Below are 15,818 nucleotides of genomic sequence, written 5' to 3'. Positions count from 1 at the left end.
TAATACACATAGAGGGCTTGGAAGAGTGCCTGGCACATAGCAAGTGCTCAAAAAAAACGTCCATTATTATCAAGTGCTATATCTTAATATTATATTATAATGGATAACTATTTTCTTAATATATAAATGGTTCAAGCTCATTTTAAAGTATAGAAATTGCATGTAGGAGAATATAGAATTTATGTGGAACTATTCCACTCAGAGATAATATTTGTATATTTAAAATTATAGCATGCATAAGCTTAAAGATCTTTTATTGTTTCAACATTTTATATATTCAGAGTATATATATTACATACTCTTCTAGCAACTGAGTAATTAATGAATTTCTAAGTAATCATTTTTTTTCCAAAATTTTATTATTCTGAACAAATTTGTGTATTGATATCTTTTTACCTAAACATTTCAGAAGAGTACTGTTTCCTTAAGGTAAAATCTAGAGGAGAATCTTTGGGCCAAGGGGTACAATTTTAAAACATGTGATTCATATTGTGAAACTGCTCTCAAAAAATGTGATTACTTTTCATTCACATGAGTAGTGCAAAATTACTGTATTCTCTCAAATCCTTACAAATATATGTAGCTACCTATATGTATATATAGGTATAGACACGTTTATATGTAAATCTATTGATTGAATCTTTATCAATACTTGTATTTTAGCTTTTATATCAGTATTTAAAAAAAAATTAAGGGAGTTTTCACATAACTTGAAACATCTTTATAATTCTGTGATGAAGACAGGGTTAGGTATAGAATACATATATATAATAGGTATAACAAGGTATTGAAATACTATGGCATTTTTATGGATGAATGACTCAGTCAGCAAGTGGTAAGGAAGCAAAACGTAGGCCCTCGAATGCCACGCCTAGAATTCTTTCCATTTTAGCAAGCAGAATTAACATGTCAGTAAGTAAATTTCCTGAAATATAGTGGAAGCAGCTAGGATCATTCACACTATTTTAGGGAATCTAATTTGGCATCCCACCCAAAATAAGTCAAAGAAGTCAATGGACAAAGTCAGAATAAATGTATTGATGGATGTCCTGAGTCAGTGGTCTTTGAAATATTTAAGTTTTTCCCCTGTGGGTTGCTTTGGGTTTTGCTGAATAATGGGAGACTTAGTGACTGTTTGTTCAGTTGACTGACAAGCATTACACTGAGTAATTAATTACTTGTCATTCATTAGTATTTCAAGAAGACTGTGGGTAAATCTAGAGTAAGTCACTCAAGGTTTGGGGGTTTAATGTTTGATTTTTCATTGATTTATATCAAATTTTACTCTATTAAAATATTAGACCATAAGACTGTCCTAATAAGGATGATTCGGGCTTCAGTCAGAGGGAAGAAGATGCGAATAAGAGCCAACTCATTTTATTACTAAGAAAAGACCAATTTCTTATCAGCATAATCACCGTATGTCAGGATGCAGACCTCAGTGGCGCCAAAATCTGAGAGAATCTTGTCCATAGACATAGAAAATCAATTCTTTTAAATCACTGATTTCTCTCATTTTTAGAAAAACAGAAGTAAAATTTCACTAATAAAATTGTTGATCAGAAATACCCAAATGTGTTGATAGCATTACAACAGTTAAATGGGCATTTTTGATTTTAAAGATCTGGAGGCTTATATTCAGAAGCTCAATAGAAATTATGAGGAAGTGGACAATCAAAAAGCATGACAGCTTATTAGAATTGTTTATAACATTATATCTCATCCTAGGTATCAAAGTATAAGAAGTTCACGTCTGAAAATCCATTAGAAGCAATGTAAAACAAGTGAGTTTGCTGAAAATCTTGCAGGACCCTTATAGTCTCTCACATACAGCAGAAAAGACAATTTTACCAGTACCAGACAAAAATGATGGTAACCTGATTCCTCCTGATTCTGAGCCCCAGTATATTCTTCTTATTAAACAGTTACCTTTCAAAAAATGGGGAATACTAGCCCCCAACAAAATGATACCCTATGGCATGACTGTTGGTCTGTCTAATATCGCTGCCATTTTTCTCTGTTTATATTTATATTATATACACAGAAGCAATTATCACATTATTAAATAAGTTAAACAATGTAGCTATGGAATCCAATTGTGTAGACTTAAATCCTGACTCTTGCTTTAATTAGTTGTGTAACCTGTATTAGTTTAACCTCTCTTTGCTTCAATTTCCCCCAAAATAAAATGGAGATTCAATTCTTCCTATCTCATAGACTTGTAGAGAAATTTATGTAAAACACTCACTCCATAAAACATAACATTCAAATTTTTTCCAGAGTTTGCAAAAACTCATAAAAATTATTTTTTTAATATCATGATGTTAAATATATGCCAATTTCATTTCCATTTGTATTTGGAAGAAAGTTCTGATTATCTCATTTATTCCACTGTATTACAAATTGATGATATCTATTTGTCATAAAAGCTATGTCAAAGGGTACCACAAAAAAAAACAGTTAAAAAATAGGGAATCCAGAAGGGTATGGAATACTCTGTGCCAATCTCTTCAGACATAGTGTGCAGACTCTCAGAACCAACTCTAAATAATGCACACCAAGTGATGTGACATTTCAATCCACTCTCACTTACCATACAAAGTCTACCTTCTATAGCTTTATGTATGACTCTTACAAACTTCTCTAATATATCCTCTCTTAAAAGATTTTGAAAAATAAGCAGACATGAGGAACAGAGTCTATGGTTTGAACCTGTGGGTTAATCTGTCTATTCTAATCCCAAATGACTTTATCAAAGAAATATAATAATGACTAGAAACTGATTCTGGCACAGAATGACATAAATCAGACAGATGTTTTAAGAAATGGCAAACTACACTGCAGGTTAGACTGGGTTGAGGGCAGGAACTGTGATTTACCACTGGAAGAAAAACCCCATGTAGAGATAATGGGAACGATGTCCAAAAGACCCATGAACAAACCTAACTCGGGCTGTGATTTGATGTCTGAGGGTGAAACAGATGGGGAAAGAGGAAAGTAATAGAGTTGAATAGATTACTAAGAACTTAGAGAAGTAGCCCAGAAACCAGAGGCAGCACAGAGCATCCTCATCCCAGTCCCAAGGATTTGCATCCCACTGAAGGGTGGGGACGACAAACTGACAACGGCTAAAAATGGATTCAAAAGAAGGAGATGGTACCAGGCAGGAGAAAACCAACTACCGTTCTGCTGACAAACAACAGAAAAGGAATACAAGACTTAGGGACAAAAGTAAGACGTCTTATGAAAATAGCAAATAACAACAACAAAGATAAATTACCCAGGTAAACCTTTGCAAAAAAGAAGCCAGTATATGAATGCTAATTTAAACACTCCCAGATAACATAATATAGATGGACTGTCAGAGAATACTGTTAGGTAGTTAATTCTTCCTATGTGTGACTAGTAAGTTTAACATGATGTTGATAAAACAACAACACAACAGGTTTTCCATTGGAGGAAAGTGGCAATTTAACGTGATAATCAAGAGATAATCAAAAGATATCTAGCAAAGTTCAGAAAAGTAACAGTAGAGAACACCAATCTGAACAATTTAAGTATACCAGTAAAGCAACAGACAAAAACACCTATCAATAAACATTATTGATGAGAAAAATCATAAAGTTCACAGAAGAAAACTTGTTTGATATCAAATTATAATGAAATGTGATAAAAAAAATTATGATCAACTGAAACAGTCATATTCATATTTAATATCTAAGTAATTACTGGCATTATGGCTATAAAACACAATGATGGAAACACAGTGAAGCTTAAAAAGACATTATTATCTAGAGCTAAAATCCATGGTTTCTCACCAAAATAACTGTGATACTGAAATGGGGGGAGAAGTGTAACGGGCAAGGAAGTAAAAATATGCTAGAAGTTTCTTTTTAAATAGGAAGGAAAAATAATTCAGTGTTAACTATGACTTCAGTAGAAATAATTGAATTTGGCATTTTGGGTTTTTACTAAAACATAAGAATTTTAATGATCTTAGGATGTATATCTTCTGAATCACCAGAAAGGACAAAAAAAGAAAATAAAAATCTTTAACTCCAAAATTCTGATAGTGGTCCAGTGTTAGGAAGTATGATGATAAATATTCATTACATTAAGAAGTTTTAAAGTGAAAGAAATGTAATCTGGAACAATGTCCCCAAAAAGCATTTGATACATTACAGTATATGTTGATGGTTTTTAGAAAATGCAACACTTTTACTAAATAGAAATTGGAGTATAAGTTAATAAATAAGGTAAAGATTATCTATCCCAAAGAACAAAAATTCTACATAATGGAGACTTCTCACGAATTTTAAGAAAAGACAAAAACATCTGACTTCTCCACTGTTGTGAAAGGAATAAACAAGGTAATTGAATAAAAAATGTTTTTTAAAAGGAGTAAAAAAAAAATTAAGAAATATAGTTAAAGTAAAAATGATAGCATACCCTGAAACCACAGAAGAAACAATTATAAAAGGATTTGAATTATTTCAAGTGTAGTATGAATTAGTAAAAATATATATGGATATACGGATTGCAGAATTAATGTTATTTTCCTTATCTCCATTTTGTGCATTTACTTTTTATTATTTTTCCATGAAAATATTTTATTAAAAATTTTAATGTTAAATTTTATTAATTTAACATTAAATTAATGCTAAATAAAAATATTAAAAATTTAAAGTTATTATGAAAATATATCAAAACAAACTGTATATCTAAATAAGAAATTAGTCACTTCCATAAAATGTAGATGAATGAAACACTAAAATTATATTAATGCCCAAATCTTTTAATGTTTCTTCTGAATGTATTCAAGTATTATTAATATACTGCACCTCATTCCGCTTTTTCTTGGAGCTAGAAAATCAGGATCCAGGATTCTTCAATGTGAATGAGTTCTTGAGAAATTGACCTTATAAAAATTCATCTTGCTCATTTCTTGTCTTTCACACAGACACACACACATATACTCATACACTTAAGCAAGCTTTACATGCATTACTTCATTTAATATTTGCAGTGTCTTTCCAAAATATGAATTATTATCTTTTTAAAATGGGAAAATGCAGCCACCAAAAGGATAATCCTGATCTGCGTTAGGATTCATGGGGATGGAAGTGACACTCACAAAGTCCCCACAAAGGGAGATAATGAAAAACTAATGAGTGATCTTTGTAAAATTATTTTCTGGTGAGGATACCTTTAAGCAATTATTTACATACTAAAAAAACACTGCAATGGAAGTTGAATTATTGTTCCTTCCCTGCCCCGCCAATGTTACTGGTATATCTAGGCAATGCTAGCAATAATGTTCAGACTATTAGAATTATATCTAAAACCTCTTCCAAAAAACTTGCATTTAAAAGTTTGTGCTTGGAATGGTTCTGTGTCATCTTCCACTTCACCCAGTTTCCTCTTATGCAGCTGTAAACAAAACAAGCAAAACTGGAATATACTGAGTATACATAAATGTTAAATTTGAGCTCCTTAGTGGAAAAAGTGGAAATTATTTTCATCAGGAGAAATGCTCTAATATTAGATCCCTTGCTAATAAATTTGAAAACCAGAAAGATACTATGTTATATTTTACAGATCAATGTATTTGGAAAATAAAAATAACATTGATGTGGGGGGATGTTTATTCCTCATGCTCTTCATTTTTCATGTAGAGGAATTGCTAGTGTCTAAGCCTCAAACCAGACTAATTCAAGAAACTCTTTGCTGGTGGGCTGTACATAGTGCATAGGACAGCTGGGGATGGAAACCACAGACCTCAACTAACGCTTCTGGTCTTTACCTCCCCACTCCCCTCTTGTCACTCATTCTCTGCCATAGAAAGTAAAATGGGTCACAGATTTAGTAATCTTTGGAGAAGTTGTTGAGCATGCTTATTTCAGCAGCAGTGTCTTAGCCTGTCCTCCAGTTACACGTTCTGGTCTGCTCTCCATCTTGCGGCAAGGGGACCACTCTTGGTGGGTAAAATATATAGTTATCCAATGTTTATGGGATGAATTATTAGCATGCCCACGTGTCCACAGATCTGAAGTAATTTTCAGAGCAGATACACCAGCCATAAAGGCCATGTTTTGACCCATCAGGTTCATGCATTTACTATTCTATTGGACTATTGGAAATGAGTCGCGGGGCTGTTACTTTTATACTACTTCCTCTTCCCCACACTCCTCCAGACAGACAACTTCCAGAGAATAATTTCCATTTCCCTTTACCTTCACTGCTGAGAGCTAAGCAAGTGAAGTGACCAGTCACACAGCCATCATCGTGCATACACCTGTTTGGGCTGATGGTGGGGTCAGGGCTGGTGGTAGAGATGGAGAAATCAAACTAACATACAAACATTGTTTCTCATTCAAGATTAGGGAGGGGCCCACAAACCACAAATCTTGTAAAACTAACATTCACATGAGAGTTAGTAGAGCAGGTGACTGACAGTATAATGTCATAGCTAGGGTCTTGGAAATTGAAGTTCAACAGGTCTAGTTCTAATTCCTGTTCAGTCACTGGTGCAACTTGAGGCAAGTTACTGAACCTCTCCAAGCCTTAGGTGATAAAAAGGAGAGCTCACCTTATGAACTTTGAGGATTATGTATGATAATGTTTGTAAAACCATTAATACAATGGCATATAGTAATCACTATATATTAGCTATTATTATCATTACTCTATAAATGAAGACTTGACACCTAGAGAAAAATAGGTAATGTGCCTTATGTCACAAGGCTACATGATGGCAGAATGGAGCTAATATGTTTTTAATACTCTTCAACATCCCTCCCACCTTCAGTCCCATGAATTTCAGGCAAGGTAATTCCCAGGAACTTAAATCGAGATTTCATGCCCTGCTTCCTTTAAATATTCTTTTCTGTGGTTGAGATATCTATGCCCAATCTTTCTACAGCACTATTTATCAGTTCCGTTGTTACATTACCTCCTAAATGAAGCCCTCTAAGATCATCATGAGGGGCTTGCCCTTTCATTAACAAATATAGCCTGTGACTCTCATATGATACTAAGCAGAGACTTCCTTGGATTGAAAAGAATTATGAATATCTCTCAGTTATCTTGCTGTATCTTACATCCCTGGGTAGTAGGATTTGTCTTATGTCTTTGTTTGGTGTATTACCTTATATAGAATATAAGGTAATTTATGCTATTTAATAAGTGTTTACACTAATTTACTCTACTTAATAAGTGTTCGCCAAATTAAAAATAAATCAGATATATAATTATCAAGTCACTGTTGTACAGATGAAACCACTGTAATATTGTATGTCAACTATATTTCAATAAAAGAAGAAAAAGAGAAAAATAGGGAACCTGCCAATATTCACTTAGAAAGCACTGCATTTCTAAAAAAGCACTGAAATAATGAGATTGTAGAAGCAATGACAATTAAATCCAATCAGAATGCCATAGGTCTCATATAAGGAAGGAAGAATTCTCCAGGGTGAAAATTAATTGGCATCAAATAATTTCAAACCCAGGTAGTGCTTCCATTGTATTTGGGAATCAATTATATGATCCCTCCAACTGTTTCATAGAGAGATTTACTTTGGACAGTTGATTCTTGATGTTCAGCTGTGAGTCAAGGGAAACTTAGTTCTCTCATATTATTACTAACTCTCACAACAAAGCCCAGAGAGCTACAAATTAGTTTTGGAGTCATCACAGAAGCTATTTTAAAAAGGTGTTACACTGTGATGAAGATGGAAAATAGAATAATGTATCAACCTATTGACATTAGGTTGATAGATTTGCCTTTAGAAAGCTTTGCATCCTAAAGAATATCACACCAGTACTGACACTTCTAATATTACCCTTAAATCTAAGTCTTCTTTTGATCCAGATTTTTAGTTAGATTCATGATACCTAAATTGAATTCATATTGAGAATGACATCACTATAAACAGTAAGATATTTAATTCATTAAATGAATAGATTAATGAGTGAAACACAATGCCAAAAACTAGCTTTACATCAAATTTTAGGTTTAGAGAAGATACTTTATTCATGCTTCTTTGCAAGGCTCTTTATCTCAAAATATAGATGACACTTATCTTTTTAAAATAAATTTTCTAGACCAAGATCTAAATTAGATGCTCTTTCTGCATGGAGCATGGCTAATTATTAACAGTTGTTTTCATGGCAAACATCCTGTTCTCCTGAGCATAAGGGGGGTGAAGTATTCATCTCAGATACCAAATTTCAGAGCTGAAAAAAACACAGTGACCAGGAGAAACACTACATATGAACCATTTTTAAAAAGTGAAATCAGCAAATTATGGTGCAGAAAAGTCATTTAACCTCCCAGGACAGGAGGAAATCAGTCCTTTTCTTTGTAGTTTTTGAACACAAATTAAAATCCAAATATATTACCTTGGATGATGAAGACATTTAATATTTATTACTACATTAGAAATAACGATGTATTTGTTTAGTTATTGTCATTTCTAACGTGTTAGTGGCAGTGAAGAGAAATTTATATTTTTTATAAGGGGATGACATTGGCTAGAATTAAGCGGCATCTTAGATAGTTAATATGAGAACTCCGGACACGCACAGTACATGAAAATACGACAGGGGCAGGGATAAAAGACAAACTGCTGTTTAACAGCTTTAACTTAGCTGAACCTAAGATTTATGAAGCTGAATTTAAAAGAAAATATATCTGAATACTTAACACAGGAACAATAAAAATATGAGTTAAAGCGATTGGCTGAAATTTTAGAATGACATTAAGAAACAATTCCAGCACCACAGATTTCTTTATTCCAGTTTTGAGTACACACCATAGCTTTTATTCATCCTACAGCTCTCTCGTTCTCCTCCCAAGAGAGACTTCATGAGTCCCCATTAAAAAATCTGTTGGCAAATTTGGTAATTTTTTTTTCTCTGTTGATATTAACAGACCTACCCTTTTTAAATTAAGGCAGCCTAAATTTGTGCCTCTTGTACAATGTTGCATAGGTATGGAAATAGTGGCCATTCTTGCCTCAGTCCTAATTTTAGTGGAAATCTCTCTACAGTTTTCCCATTAAGGACTGGGAATAAATTGAGACATCCTAAAATAAATGTGTTCCAAGGATATATCTTTTGAAAATACTGAGGTCATGCAAGAAAATGGGAAAATGAACCTGACACATTGTTTACTCTTTATAATCTACACATACCACAAAGTAGACTAAAATAGTAAAAACGTCATTAGTTTTTCCCTATATCTATATTATATGAAGTGAGGGACACTACCAATTACTATTCATTCAGATTGCTGATTTTAGAGATTAGACTTAAAGAAAAAAATGCTCATCTTACAACTTCCCATTCAAACACATTAATATAACTTCAATGTAATGTTATTATTTAAAATAATTGAGGTCAATCTATTATACCTTTAAAATACTATTCTGTTAATCTTTATACAATAAATCACATAATGAAAATGTAAATGAGTTGGGAAGCAGCATACTGGAATGGGACCTCTATGATGCATATTTTATGACTTTGCAACTCTTTTTCGGGGAGACCTTCGAAAATTAATTCATTTTAGCTGAACTCCAGTGATTCCGTCTGTACAGGGAGTATAGATTGTGCCATGGTTACTCTCCCCATTCATTTACCTAATAAATCATTATGATAGGGAATTATATTAGGTTAATTATTTTTCTTTCATTTATTGGCCACGTGATGTCTCCCAACGGCATCAAGGAAGTTCTAGTTATTTTTCTTTGCATGTATTATATCAACCAGGGGAAATGCTGTGTTAAATTCTATTTCATTAACTTTTCTTTTTCCTTTTAACAGAAAAAGAAATATATGCACATGGAACATGATTTTAGGTTGATAGATATGAGTGTCAGGTTAGACCAGATCATACTGCAGTGCAGCGAAACACTCAAAACCTCAACACTTTACAAAACAAACTTATTTCTTCCACGTGGGACTTGTACACTGTGGGTACATTGCTCATTGTGCATTCTCTAGGGCCAAAGGCAACTGGGGACTTATCTTGACAGCCTCAGGCTCACTGCCTCAGTGGGAGGGCACCTCTGGAGGGTTTTACACAAACAGACACCCTGCCTGGTAATGACACAGGCACTTCCCTACACCAGCCAGAACAGCACCCCATCACACCTCATGGGGTCCAGAAGGTTCAGCTCCCCCAGGTCAGGTTGCAGTCAGAAGGAAAAGACCTAACTAGTGGGACGCAGCTTTAAAAGATCACGTTAGTGCTGTTCACTCAGAAACCGTAAGGGTGTTTGCCTCTGTTAGTTTCAAATGCAACAGGAGCAAGCTGGTTGAGCAGTTCTAGCCCTTTAGTTATCACTCGAAAGATAGTTAAAATTAACGCTAGTGGTAATGTTATCTAACTGAATTGAAAATTTATTTCAATCAGGGGTGAAAGTTCAGAAAGTATTAAAAAAAACAATAACTAGAACCTGGCACAGAATGTGTAATTTTTTTAAATGATTCATATAGCTATAAAAAGAAAAAAATAGTGAATTTAGTTATTGTTTTCAATTACTGGCATTTCTCTAGCTACTGGATGTTCCTCAGCCTAACAATGCAACACAAATGCACCTCCTCTGCAGAGTCTTCTGTACTAGAACTAATCTAGTCCTGTTCAGTAACTCAGTCACAGACTCGGAGTCATCTCTGTGCATCTTGCCTACTATTTTCATGCTCATCATGTTTCCTATGTACATTATTTTTCCTTCTTATTTTGATCACCTCCCTCTCCAGACTGTAAATGCCACACGGTCAGGAAAACATCTGCCACGTTAGCCCTTGTTCCTTGAAGCTTATCACACAGTGATCAGCCTTTCCAAAATCTACATTCCTCTGTGTATTTGGTGTCTGTAGCTCTACTCTGGTACTTTGGATGCTTCATCACAAAACTTTCAGTGTTCTTCTCATGTACTTATTGACTGCTAGATCATTAAATATTATTAAATATTCCATAGGGACATTAAATAGTCTTCTGAACACACAGCTAGAAATCAGAGACTTGAATCTTAATAATAGTAAGAATATCAAATAGTAAACCAGTGCTTGCTTTGTACCAGAGAATAAAGTTTTACGTGTTTGAGTTCACTTGGTCTCAACCAACCACCTTCTGAGGCAGGTACTATTAGCATGCTCATTTTACCCATGAGGGAATTAAAGACACAACAGGTGAGGAACTGGCTGATGATCAAATAGCTGATAAGTGGGACAGCAGGGCTTGACCTCAGTCTGGCTCCAGAGCCTGGGTTCCCACTCACTAAACCACCATGCCCCCTTAGTGGTAGACTCCACCTAAAAAATTTCTCACTTTGCAGTAGTCCTTTCCCCTGTTTTGTTTTTTTCCTTTCTATAAAAAAGAAAAGAAAAAGACTGAGACCAATGATCTCTAGATCCCATTTTCCATTTCATGAGTCTATGAGTAAGGTGAGGGAAATGGTTTTAAAACTGTGAACTTGTAGGTAGAAGGATCTGCACAATCACTTCTCAGATATAACTGACAGAAGTGACACACATCTCCCTTGTGACATCCCATACTGTCATGTTGTTATACTTCAAAGACAAGGAACAATTATAGCTGTTCAATAAGGGAGGCTCACTAATTATAATGAATTAATAGCAAACATAAATCAGTTTAAAGAACACCACACCCAAACAGGGGAAAGCATCATCTGTTAAAACCAAGAGAAAGTTAGGAATCAAAGGCAATTGAGGCATTTGGGTGCATAAACATGTCACAAATTTCTCTGACAAGTTCAAAGTGCTTTTTAAGCACTTCAACATTTCTAAGAAGCAGTTATGGAGTCTTTATTTCAACATAGAATGGGAAATGCTAAACTGAGCAAAACTAAGCAAATTTCCTGGAACCTTTACTGTGGTGATAGAATCATATACTTCTTTTAGAAGGAACAGCCTTTCCCAACTTACTTAGCCAAGGACCCCTTATTTGGTTCATGAATAATGGTGCCTGAAACATCCTTTAGGAAATACTGATTTTGAAGTCAGGTAAACATGAAATTAAAAAAGTTAGTTTATTTTAAATGTCCCAGGAACTTGAAAGTAACAATAAACTTAGAGTCTCTTCATAACGTAACTTTCTGATCAAAAGCTTAATTTCTTCTTTTCAAGAAATATATATATACATGCACACATACACACATACATATAAACAAATGCACAGACATACATACACAAAATTATTAAATCTGTATGTGTGTATATATGTAAATGTATAACAAAAAATTAACTTTTAAAAATATTTAAGAACAACATGAATACCCATAATAAAAAACTCTCTTTAATGGATCCATCCATGTTCTCAGAAGAATATTTTAGAGGAGTGGAGGTTGGTAGGAATCACTTTAGCTAAGGTAAAAATGTTCAGTGAAATATAATCTTCACTCATTTTTTTTCCCCAAGCTACAACTCACTGCTACAAATGTCAGCAGTTATAGTCCTCAGCGGATTCTCAGAATGTAGAAGGAGAGAGTTTGAAATGATTTGTTCTGTCACCTGTTCCCAGAAAAACTGGCATAATTTAATGTGATGACTGTTCTCCTTTTCCTCATTAAACTGGTAAAGGAGAGCTGGATAGAATCTTAAGTAATTTATGACTTACTTCTTATAAAATATGAGTTTGGAGTTTAAAACTCCACTTGACATAGCTGCCTTCATCCTCCCACCCACTAGCCAAAATCATTTGCATGCATTTGGGAGACAACCTGGGGCAGGATCCCTTCTCTGTCAGCCAAGGCAAGTGCACATAAGCACCTCACAGTGCCAGTATGCCCGACCACCATCAGGATGCTCATCAGACAGTGATCTGAAGAGGATTATTCTTTATACCTCCTGGCTTAGAATGAAAGAGTTACAAAAGAATAGAAAAGAGGAAAGAGTCAAAGTATGAACAAATAGTAAAGAAAAGATAAAAATTAAAAATCCTTCAAATAAGACTCCAGTACAATAGTTGATGGCCTGGCTTCTTAGAGGTTAACATCACAGGGAGTAAGAGAGGTTTGCAAAGTATTCTTCAGTGTTTCAGAAACCAAAGAAGGAGCCATCTATCATAGGAGTGCCCCCCCAAAAAAACAAGTTTTATATTTCCTTGCTTTTGCCTGGAATTAGTTTAAACCATGTGCTAAGTTTGGTTGCGTAATGTTGATCTCTGGACATTGCAGGTTAATATATGAGCTTAACTGATAGACTTTTTGAATAAAGAAATCATTATCACTTAAAAAATAGTTTCACTGATGAAAAATTTTTCAGAAACTGTGACAAACGGAGAGATTTATTGTACATTATTAATACATATAGGGTCGTATAATCTAACTCCAGCAACAGAATGCCAAGAAAGAAGAGGCAATTTTTCAAGTAGATAGAATGATGTTCAAAAGAAAAGGTTTGTGTCCTGCTAAGCTCCCTAGCAGAACAAATGAAATGGGCATAAGAGCAAAAATCTAATTTACGTCAAGAAAGAGCAACATTCCATAGCATTTCTGAAAAGTCTCCTTCTAATATTCAGTAATCACAACTTGCTATTTATTACAGACAAATGGAATAAATTATAAATAGTTAGGCATGAACCTAACCTCCTTCAATCTGTACAGTACTTACTAAATTTCTAATATGATTTTTCATTATGCTTCTTTTCAGAGGTACTACTAGTGTAGGATGTCATGGATGCTTTTCAGATGTGTCATATATAATCTTCTAATCTGCCAACTGTTGCAACCAAAATATGAGCTCATGTCCAAGCTGACAAGAGATGGGGATGAGTCTAGGCTTTTTTGAAGGTTGTTAAAAGTTTATGTCCACCCATTGTACAGATACTCTCTGAATTGGCTTGGCAATTTTTATAATGACAACTGCTGTCAGATGAGAGGGTAAATGAATCAGTTCAACTAGAAATGTTGTCAGTAACAGTAAAGGAAGGCTATAAATAGAAGTGGTCCCAGATAACGGAGAGAATGACTTGCGTAAACTTATCATATCTCTCTGGGAGTTCTGGATGTTTCATTTTCCCTCAGGTATGCTTTAAAATAATCATTTCTGCTGATGATTGTACTTTCTTTACATGAAAGTGAAGTGGAAAACGTAATCAGATTAGCTGAACTAGGAAAAAACCCCATGTCAATGTGAAGATTTTGGTCCCAATATACCCAAGTCTGACAACTCCTTATAAATGATTTTACTACAAATCACTATTAATAGCAGTCTTGCTATTATTACCATAAGTGTACTACACACTTTATTGTATATATCCATAAATGTCTATAATTTTCAACTATCTCTCTGGAAGTGACAAACCAAAATAAGTCAATTATTTTATGTTGAAATTTGGATAAGTATTTTCTCTAGGCAACACAGGATCTAAGACACAAGGGTAGTTACTCAAGGTGTTACAGCTGACTTCAGTATCCCAAACGAATAGGGCTGAAATTATGTCAGCCTCTGATGTAAGCTGAGAGCCTTAGGGCAGTTTCAGGAAACTGTTGTTATTGTTTTCTTTTGTTTGTTTCATTTTATTTTATTGTCTTCTCAGTGTTTCTTTTTGAAATTAGTGAATTTGTTTCATTTATGATTTTAGTAAAACTGGTTATTTTAAATATACGAACTCTCATCTAAGAAAGCAGAATATATGGGATCATAAGGATCACTCCCCCATAAGAGGGAGTGCTGGTGGAATCACTGCAGTGCTTTGGAAATGTCCTCAGCCACCAGAGTACCCAGTTGGCTGGCTTCACACGTTCAGATTACCTCTCCATCTCTATAAGCGTCCGAGAATGAGGATTTTGCAATAGGAGATGAAGAGATCCAAGCAGCAATATGTGAACAGGTGAAAAGAATAAAACAACAGGCACTATCTAACTAATAGAACAAATTATTCAAGATTTACTTAGGATCCGAGAGGCCTGGCAATAGGGAGCCAGACCTTTAAGCTATGATTTTTACCCAATTGCCTTTGAGGTCCCTGGGAAGGGCTGACAAGACAACGTCAGTTCTTCATGATGCTGAGACATGGGCAGATAACTCAACAGCAACAAGGACCCTGTCAAATGCTAAGTTTTACAACTTGGGGGCCCTGGTGATGGACAAAGGATGTTAAGAAATGAAAGAAAAGGAAAATAAATAAAAGGATAGGATTTTAAGACCTGTTACAATGCCATTGTTGGAAGAGCAGGACATGTAACTTGAAATTGAGTCCCACTAGACATGGCTTGTTTACCACCCACTGCCTTAGGTCAAGATTGGGGTTGGAATCGGGCAGCTGGGACTTGGCTCATAGGTAGGACTCCAGGAACTCACTAGCTCTGTGAGGATGAGAATGGAGGTGGAGACCCTAGTCTGAGCTACAACAATTGTATTTCTGGGGTGGGTTCCAGTGTAGAGGCTTAGCAAACACAGCTGACAGTTTATCCTGATGACAAAGTTTCTTAAGCTGTGAGGATAACATAGAAGAGAGTCAGTACAGAAGGTCCGCTCAGAGGCGGTGTATATTGATATTCTTCACAGGAGATGCATACTTTGGTCCATCCGATGCATGGCAACTCCTCTCTGTCCAGATACTTCATGCAAAATGTTCTATCATAAGATTAAACAAACGCCATTTCACCAAGATATCTTGAAGAGACTTAAAACTCAAGGTGGCACCGATCTTTAATCCAGCAACCTGAGGTGGCAGACACTCTCCCTCTTCCTGGGCAGAGTGAGTCACCACAGCAGCCCTAGGCCTCAGCTGAACCTGCTCAGTGCGCAGTACCATTGCCTGAAACACCCTGAAATCCACAAGTTCA

The sequence above is a fragment of the Manis pentadactyla genome, chromosome 2, assembly GCF_030020395.1.
Source record: "Manis pentadactyla isolate mManPen7 chromosome 2, mManPen7.hap1, whole genome shotgun sequence".
Classification (NCBI taxonomy): Eukaryota; Metazoa; Chordata; class Mammalia; order Pholidota; family Manidae; genus Manis; species Manis pentadactyla.
This window is presented reverse-complemented; position numbering follows the sequence as displayed.